Raw genomic sequence first — 17,242 nt, forward strand, 5'->3', positions numbered from 1 at the left:
CTGGTACAAAATGCTGCGGCCAGACTGCTTTGCAGAATCCCCAGATATGCCAGGATCACTAAACATCTCAGAGACCTGCACTGGCTTAGGGTCGAAAATCGGATCCGCTTTAAAACCCTGAGCTATTTGTTCCAAATTAAAGCTGGGATTGCTCCCAAATATCTTCAAGACCTTGCCAAGCCTTACCTTCCAAACCGCAATCTTCACTCAATTACATCAGCGAACTTTGCGGTACCAAGGTATAAACGGGCTAGATTGGGCGGAAGATCCTTTTCATTTTTGGGCCCAACTCTTTGGAACACACTGCCTACCCAAATACGCAAAGAAGAAAACTACAGGAGTTTCAGAAAAAGTGTGAAAACCTGGTTGTTTGATAAATAATCTTTTGCCTTCGGATCTGCTCTCTCTCCAGTTGTGCCCTGTGTCTTTGCTGATTCGGCGCCGGGAAACCCTTTGTGGGTAGCTGTGTGCCTTATAAATGCTATAAAATAAATAAATAAAAATAAATGTCTTCCCTGGACCGGAATCAAGCATCCTAGGACCGGTTTCTGGCTATCAGCCATCATCAGCCAGGATAGCTTGACTCCAGTGGTGTGGAGAGCCTGGGACTCATGTCTGAGCATACCCGTCCCACTTGGGGTGACAAATGCAAAAACAACAGTTGATTAACAGAATGCAGAACAATGTCATACATTCACACCAGTACAGAGATCTGGGCCTAAATCCATTGTTTTTTTGTTCACCACACCAACCCAGTTCAGACATGGCCATATGCAAATCAGCCTTTACCCTGTGCCTCATGGGAACAGTCCAGCCGAACTTCAAATCCATGTCTTCCCTGGACCGGAATCAAGCATCCTAGGACTGGTTTCTGGCTATCAGCCGTCATCAGCCAGGATAGCTAGACTCCAGGAGTATGGAGAGCATGGGACTCACGTCTGAGCATACCCGTCCCACTTGGGGTGACAAATGCAAAAACAACAGTTGATGCACAGAATGCAGAACAAGGTCATACATTCACCCGAGTACAGAGATCTGAGCCTATATCCATCATTTTTTTGCTCACCACATCAACCCAGTTCAGACATGGCCATATGCAAATCAGCCTTGACCCGGTGCCTCATGGGAACAGTCCAGCCCGAACTGCCAAGCCATGTCTTCCGTGGACCAAAATCAAGCATCCTAGGACCGGTTTCTGGCTATCAGCCAGGATAGCTTGACTCCAGTGGTGTGGAGAGCACGGGACTCACGTCTTAGCATACCCGTCCCACTCGGGGTGACAAATGCAAAAACAACAGTTGATGGACAGAATGCAGAACAATGTCATACATTCACCCAGTACAGAGATCTTGGCCTAAATCCATTGTGTTTTTGCTCACCTCACCAACCCAGTTCAGACATGGCCATATGCAAATCAGCCTTGACCCTGTGCCTCAAGGGAACAGTCCAGCCCGAACTGCCAAGCCATGTCTTCGTTGGACCGGAATCAAGCATCCTAGGGCCAGTTTCTGGCTATCAGCTGTCATCAGCCAGGATAGCTTGTCTCCAGTGGTGTGGGGAGCACGGGACTCATGTGTGAGCATACCCGTCCCACTCGGGGTGACAAATGCAAAAACAACAGTTGATGGACAGAATGCAGAACAATGTCATACATTCACCCCAGTACAGAGATCTGGGCCTAAATCCATCGTTTTTTTGTTCTCCACACCAACCCAGTTCAGACATGGCCATATGCAAATCAGCCTTGACCCTGTGCCTCATGGGAACAGTCCAGCCCGAACTGGCAAGCCATGTCTTCGCTGGACTGGAATCAAGCATCCTATGACCGGTTTCTGGCTATCAGCCGTCATCAGCCAGGATAGCTTGACTCCAGTGGTGTGGAGAGCACAGGACTCACATCTGAGCATACCAGTCCCACTCGGGGTAACAAATGCAAAAACAACAGTTGATGGACAGAATGCAGAACAATGTCAAACATTCACCCCAGTACAGAGATCTGGGCCTCAATCCATCGTTTTTTTGCTCACCACACCAACCTATTTCAGACATGGCCATATGCAAATCAGCCTTGACCCTGGGCCTCATGGGAACAGTCCAGCCCGAACTGCCAAGCCATGTCTACCGTGGACCGGAATCAAGCATCCTAGCACCAGTTTCTGGCTATCAGCCATCATCAGCCAGGATAGCTTGACTTCAGTGGTGTGGATAGCACGGGACTCACGTCTGAGCATACCCGTCCCACTCGGGGTGACAAATGCAAAAACAACAGTTGATTGGACAGAATGCAGAATAATGTCATACATTCACCCCAGTACAGAGATCTGAGCCTATATCCATCGTTCTTTTGCTCACCACATCAACCCAAATCAGACATGGCCATATGCAAATCAGCCTTGACCCGTTGCCTCATGGGAACAGTCCAGCCCAAACTGCCAAGCCATGTCTTCCCTGGACCGGAATCAAGCATCCTAGGACCGGTTTCTGGCTATCAGCCAGGATAGCTTGACTCCAGTGGTGTGGAGAGCACGGGACTCACGTCTTAGCATACCCGTCCCACTCGGGGTGACAAATGCAAAAACAACAGTTGATGGACAGAATGCAGAACAATGTCATACATTCACCCAGTAAAGAGATCTTGGCCTAAATCCATTGTGTTTTTGCTCACCTCACCAACCCAGTTCAGACATGGCCATATGCAAATCAGCCTTGACCCTGTGCCTCAAGGGAACAGTCCAGCCCGAACTGCCAAGCCATGTCTTCGTTGGACCGGAATCAAGCATCCTAGGGCCAGTTTCTGGCTATCAGCTGTCATCAGCCAGGACAGCTTGTCTCCAGTGGTGTGGGGAGCACGGGACTCATGTGTGAGCATACCCGTCCCACTCGGGGTGACAAATGCAAAAACAACAGTTGATGGACAGAATGCGGAACAATGTCATACATTCACCCCAGTACAGAGATCTGGGCCTAAATCCATCATGTTTTTGCTCACCACACCAACCCAGTTCAGACATGGCCATATGCAAATCAGCCTTGACCCTGGGCCTCATGGGAACAGTCCAGCCCGAACTGCCAAGCCATGTCGTCCATGGTCCTGAATCAAGCATCCTAGGACCAGTTTCTGGCTATCAGCCATCATCAGCCAGGATAGATTGTCTCCAGTGGTGTGGGGAGCACGGGACTCATGTGTGAGCATACCCGTCCCACTCGGGGTGACAAATGCAAAAACAACAGTTGATGGACAGAATGCAGAACAATGTCATACATTCACCCCAGTACAGAGATCTGGGCCTAAATCCATCGTTTTTTTGTTCTCCACACCAACCCAGTTCAGACATGGCCATATGCAAATCAGCCTTGACCCTGTGCCTCATGGGAACAGTCCAGCCCGAACTGGCAAGCCATGTCTTCGCTGGACTGGAATCAAGCATCCTATGACCGGTTTCTGGCTATCAGCCGTCATCAGCCAGGATAGCTTGACTCCAGTGGTGTGGAGAGCACAGGACTCACATCTGAGCATACCCGTCCCACTCGGGGTAACAAATGCAAAAACAACAGTTGATGGACAGAATGCAGAACAATGTCAAACATTCACCCCAGTACAGAGATCTGGGCCTCAATCCATCGTTTTTTTGCTCACCACACCAACCTATTTCAGACATGGCCATATGCAAATCAGCCTTGACCCTGGGCCTCATGGGAACAGTCCAGCCCGAAATGCCAAGCCATGTCTACCGTGGACCGGAATCAAGCATCCTAGCACCAGTTTCTGGCTATCAGCCATCATCAGCCAGGATAGCTTGACTTCAGTGGTGTGGATAGCACGGGACTCACGTCTGAGCATACCCGTCCCACTCGGGGTGACAAATGCAAAAACAACAGTTGATTGGACAGAATGCAGAATAATGTCATACATTCACCCCAGTACAGAGATCTGAGCCTATATCCATCGTTCTTTTGCTCACCACATCAACCCAAATCAGACATGGCCATATGCAAATCAGCCTTGACCCGTTGCCTCATGGGAACAGTCCAGCCCAAACTGCCAAGCCATGTCTTCCCTGGACCGGAATCAAGCATCCTAGGACCGGTTTCTGGCTATCAGCCAGGATAGCTTGACTCCAGTGGTGTGGAGAGCACGGGACTCACGTCTTAGCATACCCGTCCCACTCGGGGTGACAAATGCAAAAACAACAGTTGATGGACAGAATGCAGAACAATCTCATACATTCACCCAGTAAAGAGATCTTGGCCTAAATCCATTGTGTTTTTGCTCACCTCACCAACCCAGTTCAGACATGGCCATATGCAAATCAGCCTTGACCCTGTGCCTCAAGGGAACAGTCCAGCCCGAACTGCCAAGCCATGTCTTCGTTGGACCGGAATCAAGCATCCTAGGGCCAGTTTCTGGCTATCAGCTGTCATCAGCCAGGACAGCTTGTCTCCAGTGGTGTGGGGAGCACGGGACTCATGTGTGAGCATACCCGTCCCACTCGGGGTGACAAATGCAAAAACAACAGTTGATGGACAGAATGCGGAACAATGTCATACATTCACCCCAGTACAGAGATCTGGGCCTAAATCCATCATGTTTTTGCTCACCACACCAACCCAGTTCAGACATGGCCATATGCAAATCAGCCTTGACCCTGGGCCTCATGGGAACAGTCCAGCCCGAACTGCCAAGCCATGTCGTCCATGGTCCTGAATCAAGCATCCTAGGACCAGTTTCTGGCTATCAGCCATCATCAGCCAGGATAGCTTGTCTCCAGTGGTGTGGGGAGCACGGGACTCATGTGTGAGCATACCCGTCCCACTCGGGGTGACAAATGCAAAAACAACAGTTGATGGACAGAATGCAGAACAATGTCATACATTCACCCCAGTACAGAGATCTGGGCCTAAATCCATCGTTTTTTTGTTCTCCACACCAACCCAGTTCAGACATGGCCATATGCAAATCAGCCTTGACCCTGTGCCTCATGGGAACAGTCCAGCCCGAACTGGCAAGCCATGTCTTCGCTGGACTGGAATCAAGCATCCTATGACCGGATTTATGGCTATCAGCCGTCATCAGCCAGGATAGCTTGACTCCAGTGGTGTGGAGAGCACAGGACTCACATCTGAGCATACCCGTCCCACTCGGGGTAACAAATGCAAAAACAACAGTTGATGGACAGAATGCAGAACAATGTCAAACATTCACCCCAGTACAGAGATCTGGGCCTCAATCCATCGTTTTTTTGCTCACCACACCAACCTATTTCAGACATGGCCATATGCAAATCAGCCTTGACCCTGGGCCTCATGGGAACAGTCCAGCCCGAACTGCCAAGCCATGTCTACCGTGGACCGGAATCAAGCATCCTAGCACCAGTTTCTGGCTATCAGCCATCATCAGCCAGGATAGCTTGACTTCAGTGGTGTGGATAGCACGGGACTCATGTCTGAGCATACCCGTCCCACTCGGGGTGACAAATGCAAAAACAACAGTTGATTGGACAGAATGCAGAATAATGTCATACATTCACCCCAGTACAGAGATCTGAGCCAAAATCCATCGTTCTTTTGCTCACCACATCAACCCAAATCAGACATGGCCATATGCAAATCAGCCTTGACCCGTTGCCTCATGGGAACAGTCCAGCCCAAACTGCCAAGCCATGTCTTCCCTGGACCGGAATCAAGCATCCTAGGACCGGTTTCTGGCTATCAGCCAGGATAGCTTGACTCCAGTGGTGTGGAGAGCACGGGACTCACGTCTTAGCATACCCGTCCCACTCGGGGTGACAAATGCAAAAACAACAGTTGATGGACAGAATGCAGAACAATCTCATACATTCACCCAGTAAAGAGATCTTGGCCTAAATCCATTGTGTTTTTGCTCACCTCACCAACCCAGTTCAGACATGGCCATATGCAAATCAGCCTTGACCCTGTGCCTCAAGGGAACAATCCAGCCCGAACTGCCAAGCCATGTCTTCGCTGGACCGGAATCCAGCATCCTAGGGCCAGTTTCTGGCTATCAGCTGTCATCAGCCAGGACAGCTTGTCTCCAATGGTGTGGGGAGCACGAAATCATGTGTGAGCATACCCGTCCCACTCGGGGTGACAAATGCAAAAACAACAGTTGATGGACAGAATGCAGAACAATGTCATACATTCACCGCAGTACAGAGATCTTGGCCTAAATCCATTGTGTTTTTGCTCACCTCACCCACCCAGTTCAGACATGGCCATATGCAAATCAGCCTTGACCCTGGGCCTCATGGGAACAGTCCAGCCCGAACTGCCAAGCCATGTCGTCTATGGTCCTGAATCAAGCATCCTAGGACCAGTTTCTGGCTATCAGCCATCATCAGCCAGGATAGCTTGACTCCAGTGGTGTGGATAGCACGGGACTCACGTCTGAGCATACCCGTCCTAGTCGTTGTGACAAATGCAAAAACAACAGTTGATGGACAGAATGCAGAACAATGTCATACATTCACCCCAGTACAGAGATCTGGGCCTAAATCCATCGTTTTTTGTTCTCCACACCAACCCAGTTCAGACATGGCCATATGCAAATCAGCCTTGACCCTGTGCCTCATGGGAACAGTCCAGCCCGAACTGCCAACCATGTCTTCGCTGGACGGAATCAAGCATCCTCGGAACAGTTTCTGGCTATCAGCCGTCATCAGCCAGGATAGCTTGGTTCCAGTGGTGTGGAGAGCACGGGACTCACATCTGAGCATACCTGTCCCACTCGGGGTGACAAATGCAAAAAGAACAGTTGATGCACAGAATGCAGAACAAGGTCATACATTCACCCCAGTACAGAGATCTGAGCCTATATCCATCGTTTTCTTGTTCACCACACCAACCCAGTTCAAACATGGCCATATGCAAATCAGCCTTGACCCTGTGCCTCATGGGAACAGTCCAGCCCAAACTGCCAATGCATGTCTTCCATGGACCGGAATCAAGCATCCTAGGACCGGTTTCTGGCTACCAGCCATCATCAGCCAGGATAGCTTGACTCCAGTGGTGTGGAGAGCACGGGACTCACATCTGAGCATACCCGTCCCACTCGGGGTAATAAATGCAAAAACAACAGTTGACGGACAGAATGCAGAACAATGTCATACATTCACTTCAGTACAGAGATCTGGGCCTCAATCCATCATTTTTTTGCTCACAACACCAACCCAGTTCAAACAAAGCCATATGCAAATCAGCATTGACCCTGTGCCTCATGGGAACAGTCCAGCCCGAACTGCCAAGCAATGTCTTTCGTGGACCGGAATCAAGCATCCTAGGACCAGTTTCTGGCTATCAGCCGTCATCAGGCAGGATAGCTTGACTCCAGTGGTGTGGAGAGCATGGGACTCATGTCTGAGCATACCCGTCCCACTTGTGGTGACAAATTCAAAAACAACAGTTGATGGACAGAATGCAGAACAATGTCATACACTCACCCCAGTACAGAGAACGGGGCCTCAGTCCATCATTTTTTTGCTCACCACACCAACCCAGTTCAGACATGGCCATATGCAAATTAGCCTTGACCCTGTGTCTCATGGGAACAGTCCAGCCCGAACTGCCAAACCATGTCTTCCCTGGACCGGAATCAATCATCCTAGGACCGGTTTCTGGCTATCAGCCATCATCAGCCAGGATAGCTTGACTCCAGTGGTGTGGGGAGCACGGGACGCATGTCTGAGCATACCCGTCCGACTCGGGGTGACAAATGCAAAAACAACAGTTGATTGGACAGAATGCAGAACAATGCCATACATTCACACCAGTACAGAGATCTGGGCCTAAATCCATTGTTTTTTTGTTCACCACACCAACCCAGTTCAAACATAGCCATATGCAAATCAGCCTTGACTCTGTGCCTCATGGGAACAGTCCAGCCCGAACTGCCAAGCCATGTCTTCCGTGGACCGAAATCAAGCATCCTAGGACCGGTTTCTGGCAATCAGCCGTCATCAGCCAGGATAGCTTGACTCCAGTGGTGTGGAGAGCACGAGACTCATGTCTGACAATACCCGTCCCACTCGGGGTGACAAATGCAAAAACAACAGTTGATGGACAGAATGCAGAACAATGTCATACATTCACCCCAGTACAGAGATCTGGGCCTCAATCCATCATTTTTTTGTTCACCACACCAAACCAGTTCACACATAGCCTTATGCAAATCAGCCTTGACCCTGTGCCTCATGGGAACAGTCCAGCCCAAACTGCCAAGCCATGACTTCCGTGGACCGGAATCAAGCATCCTAGGACCGGTTTCTGGCAATAAGCCGCCATCAGCCAGGATAGCTTGACTCCAGTGATGTGGAAAGCATGAGACTCACGTCTGACAATACCCGTCCCACTCGGGGTGACAAATGCAAAAACAACAGTTGATGGACAGAATGCAGAACAATGTAATACATTCACCCCAGTACAGAGATCTGGGCCTCAATTCATCGTTTTTTTGTTCACCACACCAACCCAGTTCAAACATAGCCATATGCAAATCAGCCTTGACCCTGTGCCTCATGGGAACTGTCCAGCCCGAACTGCCAAGCCATGTCTTCCGTGGACCGAAATCAAGCATCCTAGGACCGGTCTCTGGCACTCAGCCGTCATCAGCCAGGATAGCTTGACTCCAGTGGTGTGGAGAGCACGAGACTCACGTCTGACAATACCCGTCCCACTCGGGGTGACAAATGCAAAAACAGCAGTTGATGGAAAGAATGCAGAACAATGTCATACATTCACCCCAGTACAGAGATCTGGGTATAAATCCATTATTTTCTTGTTCACCACACCAACCCAGTTCAAACAAAGCCATATGCAAATCAGCCTTGACCCTGTGCCTCATGGGAACAGTCCAGCCCGAACTGCCAAGCAATGTCTTCCGTGGACCGGAATCAAGCATTCTAGGACCAGTTTCTGGCTATCAGCCTTCATCAGCCAGGATAGCTTGACTTCAGTGGTGTGGAGAGCATGGGACTCATGTCTGAGCATACCCGTCCCACTTGGGGTGACAAATGCAAAAACAACAGTTGATGGGCAGAATGCAGAACAATGTCATACACTCACCGCAGTACGGAGATCTGGGCCTAAATCCATCATGTTTTTGCTCACCACACCAACCCAGTTCAGACATGGCCATATGCAAATTAGCCTTGACCCTGTGTCTCATGGGAACAGTCCAGCCCGAACTGCCAAACCATGTCTTCACTGGACTGGAATCAAGCATCCTAGGACCGGTTTCTGGCTATCAGCCATCATCAGCCAGGATAGCTTGACTCCAGGAGTATGGAGAGCATGGGACTCACGTCTGAGCATACCCGTCCCACTCGGGGTGACAAATGCAAAAACACCAGTTGATGCACAGAATGCAGAACAAGGTCATACATTCACCCCAGTACAGAGATCTGAGCCTATATCCATCGTTTTCTTGTTCACCACACCAACCCAGTTCAAACATGGCCATATGCAAATCAGCCTTGACCCTGTGCCTCATGGGAACAGTCCAGCCCAAACTGCCAATGCATGTCTTCCATGGACCGGAATCAAGCATCCTAGGACCGGTTTCTGGCTACCAGCCATCATCAGCCAGGATAGCTTGACTCCAGTGGTGTGGAGAGCACGGGACTCACATCTGAGCATACCCGTCCCACTCGGAGTAATAAATGCAAAAACAACAGTTGACGGACAGAATGCAGAACAATGTCATACATTCACTTCAGTACAGAGATCTGGGCCTCAATCCATCATTTTTTTGCTCACAACACCAACCCAGTTCAAACAAAGCCATATGCAAATCAGCATTGACCCTGTGCCTCATGGGAACAGTCCAGCCCGAACTGCCAAGCAATGTCTTTCGTGGACCGGAATCAAGCATCCTAGTACCAGTTTCTGGCTATCAGCCGTCATCAGGCAGGATAGCTTGACTCCAGTGGTGTGGAGAGCATGGGACTCATGTCTGAGCATACCCGTCCCACTTGTGGTGACAAATTCAAAAACAACAGTTGATGGACAGAATGCAGAACAATGTCATACACTCACCCCAGTACAGAGAACGGGGCCTCAGTCCATCATTTTTTTGCTCACCACACCAACCCAGTTCAGACATGGCCATATGCAAATTAGCCTTGACCCTGTGTCTCATGGGAACAGTCCAGCCCGAACTGCCAAACCATGTCTTCCCTGGACCGGAATCAATCATCCTAGGACCGGTTTCTGGCTATCAGCCATCATCAGCCAGGATAGCTTGACTCCAGTGGTGTGGGGAGCACGGGACGCATGTCTGAGCATACCCGTCCGACTCGGGGTGACAAATGCAAAAACAACAGTTGATTGGACAGAATGCAGAACAATGCCATACATTCACACCAGTACAGAGATCTGGGCCTAAATCCATTGTTTTTTTGTTCACCACACCAACCCAGTTCAAACATAGCCATATGCAAATCAGCCTTGACTCTGTGCCTCATGGGAACAGTCCAGCCCGAACTGCCAAGCCAAGTCTTCCGTGGACCGAAATCAAGCATCCTAGGACCGGTTTCTGGCAATCAGCCGTCATCAGCCAGGATAGCTTGACTCCAGTGGTGTGGAGAGCACGAAACTCATGTCTGACAATACCCGTCCCACTCGGGGTGACAAATGCAAAAACAACAGTTGATGGACAGAATGCAGAACAATGTCATACATTCACCCCAGTACAGAGATCTGGGCCTCAATCCATCATTTTTTTGTTCACCACACCAAACCAGTTCACACATAGCCTTATGCAAATCAGCCTTGACCCTGTGCCTCATGGGAACAGTCCAGCCCAAACTGCCAAGCCATGACTTCCGTGGACCGGAATCAAGCATCCTAGGACCGGTTTCTGGCAATCAGCCGCCATCAGCCAGGATAGCTTGACTCCAGTGATGTGGAAAGCATGAGACTCACGTCTGACAATACCCGTCCCACTCGGGGTGACAAATGCAAAAACAACAGTTGATGGACAGAATGCAGAACAATGTAATACATTCACCCCAGTACAGAGATCTGGGCCTCAATTCATCGTTTTTTTGTTCACCACACCAACCCAGTTCAAACATAGCCATATGCAAATCAGCCTTGACCCTGTGCCTCATGGGAACTGTCCAGCCCGAACTGCCAAGCCATGTCTTCCGTGGACCGAAATCAAGCATCCTAGGACCGGTCTCTGGCACTCAGCCGTCATCAGCCAGGATAGCTTGACTCCAGTGGTGTGGAGAGCACGAGACTCACGTCTGACAATACCCGTCCCACTCGGGGTGACAAATGCAAAAACAACAGTTGATGGAAAGAATGCAGAACAATGTCATACATTCACCCCAGTACAGAGATCTGGGTATAAATCCATTATTTTCTTGTTCACCACACCAACCCAGTTCAAACAAAGCCATATGCAAATCAGCCTTGACCCTGTGCCTCATGGGAACAGTCCAGCCCGAACTGCCAAGCAATGTCTTCCGTGGACCGGAATCAAGCATTCTAGGACCACTTTCTGGCTATCAGCCTTCATCAGCCAGGATAGCTTGACTTCAGTGGTGTGGAGAGCATGGGACTCATGTCTGAGCATACCCGTCCCACTTGGGGTGACAAATGCAAAAACAACAGTTGATGGGCAGAATGCAGAACAATGTCATACACTCACCGCAGTACGGAGATCTGGGCCTAAATCCATCATGTTTTTGCTCACCACACCAACCCAGTTCAGACATGGCCATATGCAAATTAGCCTTGACCCTGTGTCTCATGGGAACAGTCCAGCCCGAACTGCCAAACCATGTCTTCACTGGACCGGAATCAAGCATCCTAGGACCGGTTTCTGGCTATCAGCCATCATCAGCCAGGATAGCTTGACTCCAGGAGTATGGAGAGCATGGGACTCACGTCTGAGCATACCCGTCCCACTCGGGGTGACAAATGCAAAAACACCAGTTGATGCACAGAATGCAGAACAAGGTCATACATTCACCCCAGTACAGAGATCTGAGCCTATATCCATCGTTTTCTTGTTCACCACACCAACCCAGTTCAAACATGGCCATATGCAAATCAGCCTTGACCCTGTGCCTCATGGGAACAGTCCAGCCCTAACTGCAAATGCATGTCTTCCATGGACCGGAATCAAGCATCCTAGGACCGGTTTCTGGCTACCAGCCATCATCAGCCAGGATAGCTTGACTCCAGTGGTGTGGAGAGCACGAGACTCACATCTGAGCATACCCGTCCCACTCGGAGTAATAAATGCAAAAACAACAGTTGACGGACAGAATGCAGAACAATGTCATACATTCACTTCAGTACAGAGATCTGGGCCTCAATCCATCATTTTTTTGCTCACAACACCAACCCAGTTCAAACAAAGCCATATGCAAATCAGCATTGACCCTGTGCCTCATGGGAACAGTCCAGCCCGAACTGCCAAGCAATGTCTTTCGTGGACCGGAATCAAGCATCCTAGGACCAGTTTCTGGCTATCAGCCGTCATCAGGCAGGATAGCTTGACTCCAGTGGTGTGGAGAGCATGGGACTCATGTCTGAGCATACCCGTCCCACTTGTGGTGACAAATTCAAAAACAACAGTTGATGGACAGAATGCAGAACAATGTCATACACTCACCCCTGTACAGAGAACGGGGCCTCAGTCCATCATTTTTTTGCTCACCACACCAACCCAGTTCAGACATGGCCATATGCAAATTAGCCTTGACCCTGTGTCTCATGGGAACAGTCCAGCCCGAACTGCCAAACCATGTCTTCCCTGGACCGGAATCAATCATCCTAGGACCGGTTTCTGGCTATCAGCCATCATCAGCCAGGATAGCTTGACTCCAGTGGTGTGGGGAGCACGGGACGCATGTCTGAGCATACCCGTCCGACTCGGGGTGACAAATGCAAAAACAACAGTTGATTGGACAGAATGCAGAACAATGCCATACATTCACACCAGTACAGAGATCTGGGCCTAAATCCATTGTTTTTTTGTTCACCACACCAACCCAGTTCAAACATAGCCATATGCAAATCAGCCTTGACTCTGTGCCTCATGGGAACAGTCCAGCCCGAACTGCCAAGCCATGTCTTCCGTGGACCGAAATCAAGCATCCTAGGACCGGTTTCTGGCAATCAGCCGTCATCAGCCAGGATAGCTTGACTCCAGTGGTGTGGAGAGCACGAGACTCATGTCTGACAATACCCGTCCCACTCGGGGTGACAAATGCAAAAACAACAGTTGATGGACAGAATGCAGAACAATGTCATACATTCACCCCAGTACAGAGATCTGGGCCTCAATCCATCATTTTTTTGTTCACCACACCAAACCAGTTCACACATAGCCTTATGCAAATCAGCCTTGACCCTGTGCCTCATGGGAACAGTCCAGCCCAAACTGCCAAGCCATGACTTCCGTGGACCGGAATCAAGCATCCTAGGACCGGTTTCTGGCAATCAGCCGCCATCAGCCAGGATAGCTTGACTCCAGTGATGTGGAAAGCATGAGACTCACGTCTGACAATACCCGTCCCACTCGGGGTGACAAATGCAAAAACAACAGTTGATGGACAGAATGCAGAACAATGTAATACATTCACCCCAGTACAGAGATCTGGGCCTCAATTCATCGTTTTTTTGTTCACCACACCAACCCAGTTCAAACATAGCCATATGCAAATCAGCCTTGACCCTGTGCCTCATGGGAACTGTCCAGCCCGAACTGCCAAGCCATGTCTTCCGTGGACCGAAATCAAGCATCCTAGGACCGGTCTCTGGCACTCAGCCGTCATCAGCCAGGATAGCTTGACTCCAGTGGTGTGGAGAGCACGAGACTCACGTCTGACAATACCCGTCCCACTCGGGGTGACAAATGCAAAAACAACAGTTGATGGAAAGAATGCAGAACAATGTCATACATTCACCCCAGTACAGAGATCTGGGTATAAATCCATTATTTTCTTGTTCACCACACCAACCCAGTTCAAACAAAGCCATATGCAAATCAGCCTTGACCCTGTGCCTCATGGGAACAGTCCAGCCCGAACTGCCAAGCAATGTCTTCCGTGGACCGGAATCAAGCATTCTAGGACCAGTTTCTGGCTATCAGCCTTCATCAGCCAGGATAGCTTGACTTCAGTGGTGTGGAGAGCATGGGACTCATGTCTGAGCATACCCGTCCCACTTGGGGTGACAAATGCAAAAACAACAGTTGATGGGCAGAATGCAGAACAATGTCATACACTCACCGCAGTACGGAGATCTGGGCCTAAATCCATCATGTTTTTGCTCACCACACCAACCCAGTTCAGACATGGCCATATGCAAATTAGCCTTGACCCTGTGTCTCATGGGAACAGTCCAGCCCGAACTGCCAAACCATGTCTTCACTGGACCGGAATCAAGCATCCTAGGACCGGTTTCTGGCTATCAGCCATCATCAGCCAGGATAGCTTGACTCCAGGAGTATGGAGAGCATGGGACTCACGTCTGAGCATACCCGTCCCACTCGGGGTGACAAATGCAAAAAGACCAGTTGATGCACAGAATGCAGAACAAGGTCATACATTCACCCCAGTACAGAGATCTGAGCCTATATCCATCGTTTTTTTGCTCACCACATCAACCCAGTTCAGACATGGCCATATGCAAATCAGCCTTGACCCGGTGCCTCATGGGAACAGTCCAGCCCAAACTGCCAAGCCATGTCTTCCCTGGACCGGAATCAAGCATCCTAGGACCGGTTTCTGGCTATCAGCCAGGATAGCTTGACTCCAGTGGTGTGGAGAGCACGGGACTCACGTGTGAGCATACCCGGCCAGCTCGGGGTGACAAATGCAAAAACAACAGGTGATGGACAGATTGCAGAACAATGTCATACATTCACCCCAGTACAGAGATCTGGGCCTAAATCCATCGTTTATTTGCTCACCATGCCTTTCCAGTTTGAATCCAGCCATATGCTAACCAGTCTTGACCCTGTGCCTCAAGGGAACAGTCCAGCCCGAACTGCCAAGCCATGTCTTCGCTGGACCGGAATCCAGCATCCTAGGGCCAGTTTCTGACTATCAGCTGTCTTTAGCCAGGACAGCTTGTCTCCAGTGGTGTGGGGAGCACAGGACTCATGTGTGAGCATACCCGTCCCACTCGGGGTGACAAATGCAAAAACAACAGTTGATGGACAGAATGCAGAACAATGTCATACATTCACCCCAGCACGGAGATCTGGGCCTAAATCCATCATGTTTTTGCCCACTCCACACCAACCCAGTTCAGACATGGCCATATGCAAATCAGCCTTGACCCTGGGCCTCATGGGAACAGTCCAGCCCGAACTGCCAAGCCATGTCGTCCATGGTCCTGAATCAAGCATCCTAGGACCAGTTTCTGGCTATCAGTCATCATCAGCCAGGATAGCTTGACTCCAGTGGTGTGGATAGCACGGGACTCACGTCTGAGCATACCCGTCCTAGTCGTTGTGACAAATGCAAAAACAACAGTTGATGGACAGAATGCAGAACAATGTCATACATTCACCCCAGTACAGAGATCTGGGCCTAAATCCATCTTTTTTTATTCTCCACACCAACCCAGTTCAGACATGGCCATATGCAAATCAGCCTTGACCCTATGCCTCATGGGAACAGTCCAGCCCGAACTGCCAATCCATGTCTTCCCTGGACCGGAATCAAGCATCCTAGGACCGGTTTCTGGCTATCAGCCGTCATCAGCCAGGATAGTTTGACTCCAGTGGTGTGGAGGGCACGGGACTCACATCTGAGCATACCCGTCCCACTCGGGGTAACAAATACAAAAACAACAGTTGATGGACAGAATGCAGAACAATGTCATACATTCACCCCAGTACAGAGATCTGGGCCTCAATCCATCGTTTTTTTGCTCATCACACCAACCTATTTCAGACATGGCCATATGCAAATCAGCCTTGACCCTGGGCCTCATGGGAACAGTCCAGCCCGAACTGCCAAGCCATGTCTTCCGTGGACCGGAATCAAGCATCCTAGGACCAGTTTCTGGCTATCAGCCATAATCAGCCAGGATAGCTTGACTCCAGTGGTGTGGATAGCACGGGACTCACGTCTGAGCATACCTGTCCTAGTCGTTTTGACAAATGCAAAAACAACAGTTGATGGACAGAATGCAGAACAATGTCATACATTCACCCCAGTACAGAGATCTGGGCCTAAATCCATCGTTTTCTTGTTCTCCACACCAACCCAGTTCAGACATGGCCATATGCAAATCAGCCTTGACCCTGTGCCTCATGGGAACAGTCCAGCCCGAACTGCCAATCCATGTCTTTCCTGGACAGAATCAAGCATCCTAGGACCAGTTTCTGGCTATCAGCTGTCATCAGCCAGGATAGCTTGGTTCCAGTGGTGTGGAGAGCACGGGACTCACATCTGAGCATAACCGTCCCACTCGGGGTGACAAATGCAAAAACAACAGTTGATGCACAGAATGCAGAAAAATGTAATACATTCACCCCAGTACAGAGATCTGGGCCTCAATCCATCGTTTTTTTGTTCACCACACCAACCCAGTACAAACATAGCCTTATGCAAATCAGCCTTGACCCTGTGCCTCATGGGAACAGTCCAGCCCGAACTGCCAAGTCATGTCTTCCGTGGACCGGAATCAAGCATCCTAGGACCGGTTTCAGCAATCAGCCGTCATCAGCCAGGATAGCTTGACTCCAGTGATGTGGAAAGCATGAGACTCACGTCTGACAATACCAGTCCCAACCGGGGTGACAAATGCAAAAACAACAGTTGATGGACAGAATGCAGAACAATGTAATACATTCACCCCAGTACAGAGATCTGGGCCTCAATTCATCGTTTTTTTGTTCACCACACCAACCCAGTTCAAACATAGCCATATGCAAATCAGCCTTGACCCTGTGCCTCATGGGAACAGTCCAGCCCGAACTGCCAAGTCATGTCTTCTGTGGACCGAAATCAAACATCCTAGGACCGCTCTCTGGCAATCAGCCGTCATCAGCCAGGATAGCTTGACTCCAGTGGTGTGGAGAGCACGAGACTCACGTCTGACAATACCCGTCCCACTCGGGGTGACAAATGCAAAAACAACAGTTGATGGACAGAATGCAGAACAATGTCATACATACACCCCAGTACAGAGATCTGGGCCTAAATCCATTATTTTCTTGTTCACCACACCAACCCAGTTCAAACATCGCCAT

This window comes from Lissotriton vulgaris, unplaced genomic scaffold, assembly GCF_964263255.1.
Source record: "Lissotriton vulgaris unplaced genomic scaffold, aLisVul1.2 SCAFFOLD_889, whole genome shotgun sequence".
NCBI lineage: Eukaryota > Metazoa > Chordata > Amphibia > Caudata > Salamandridae > Lissotriton > Lissotriton vulgaris.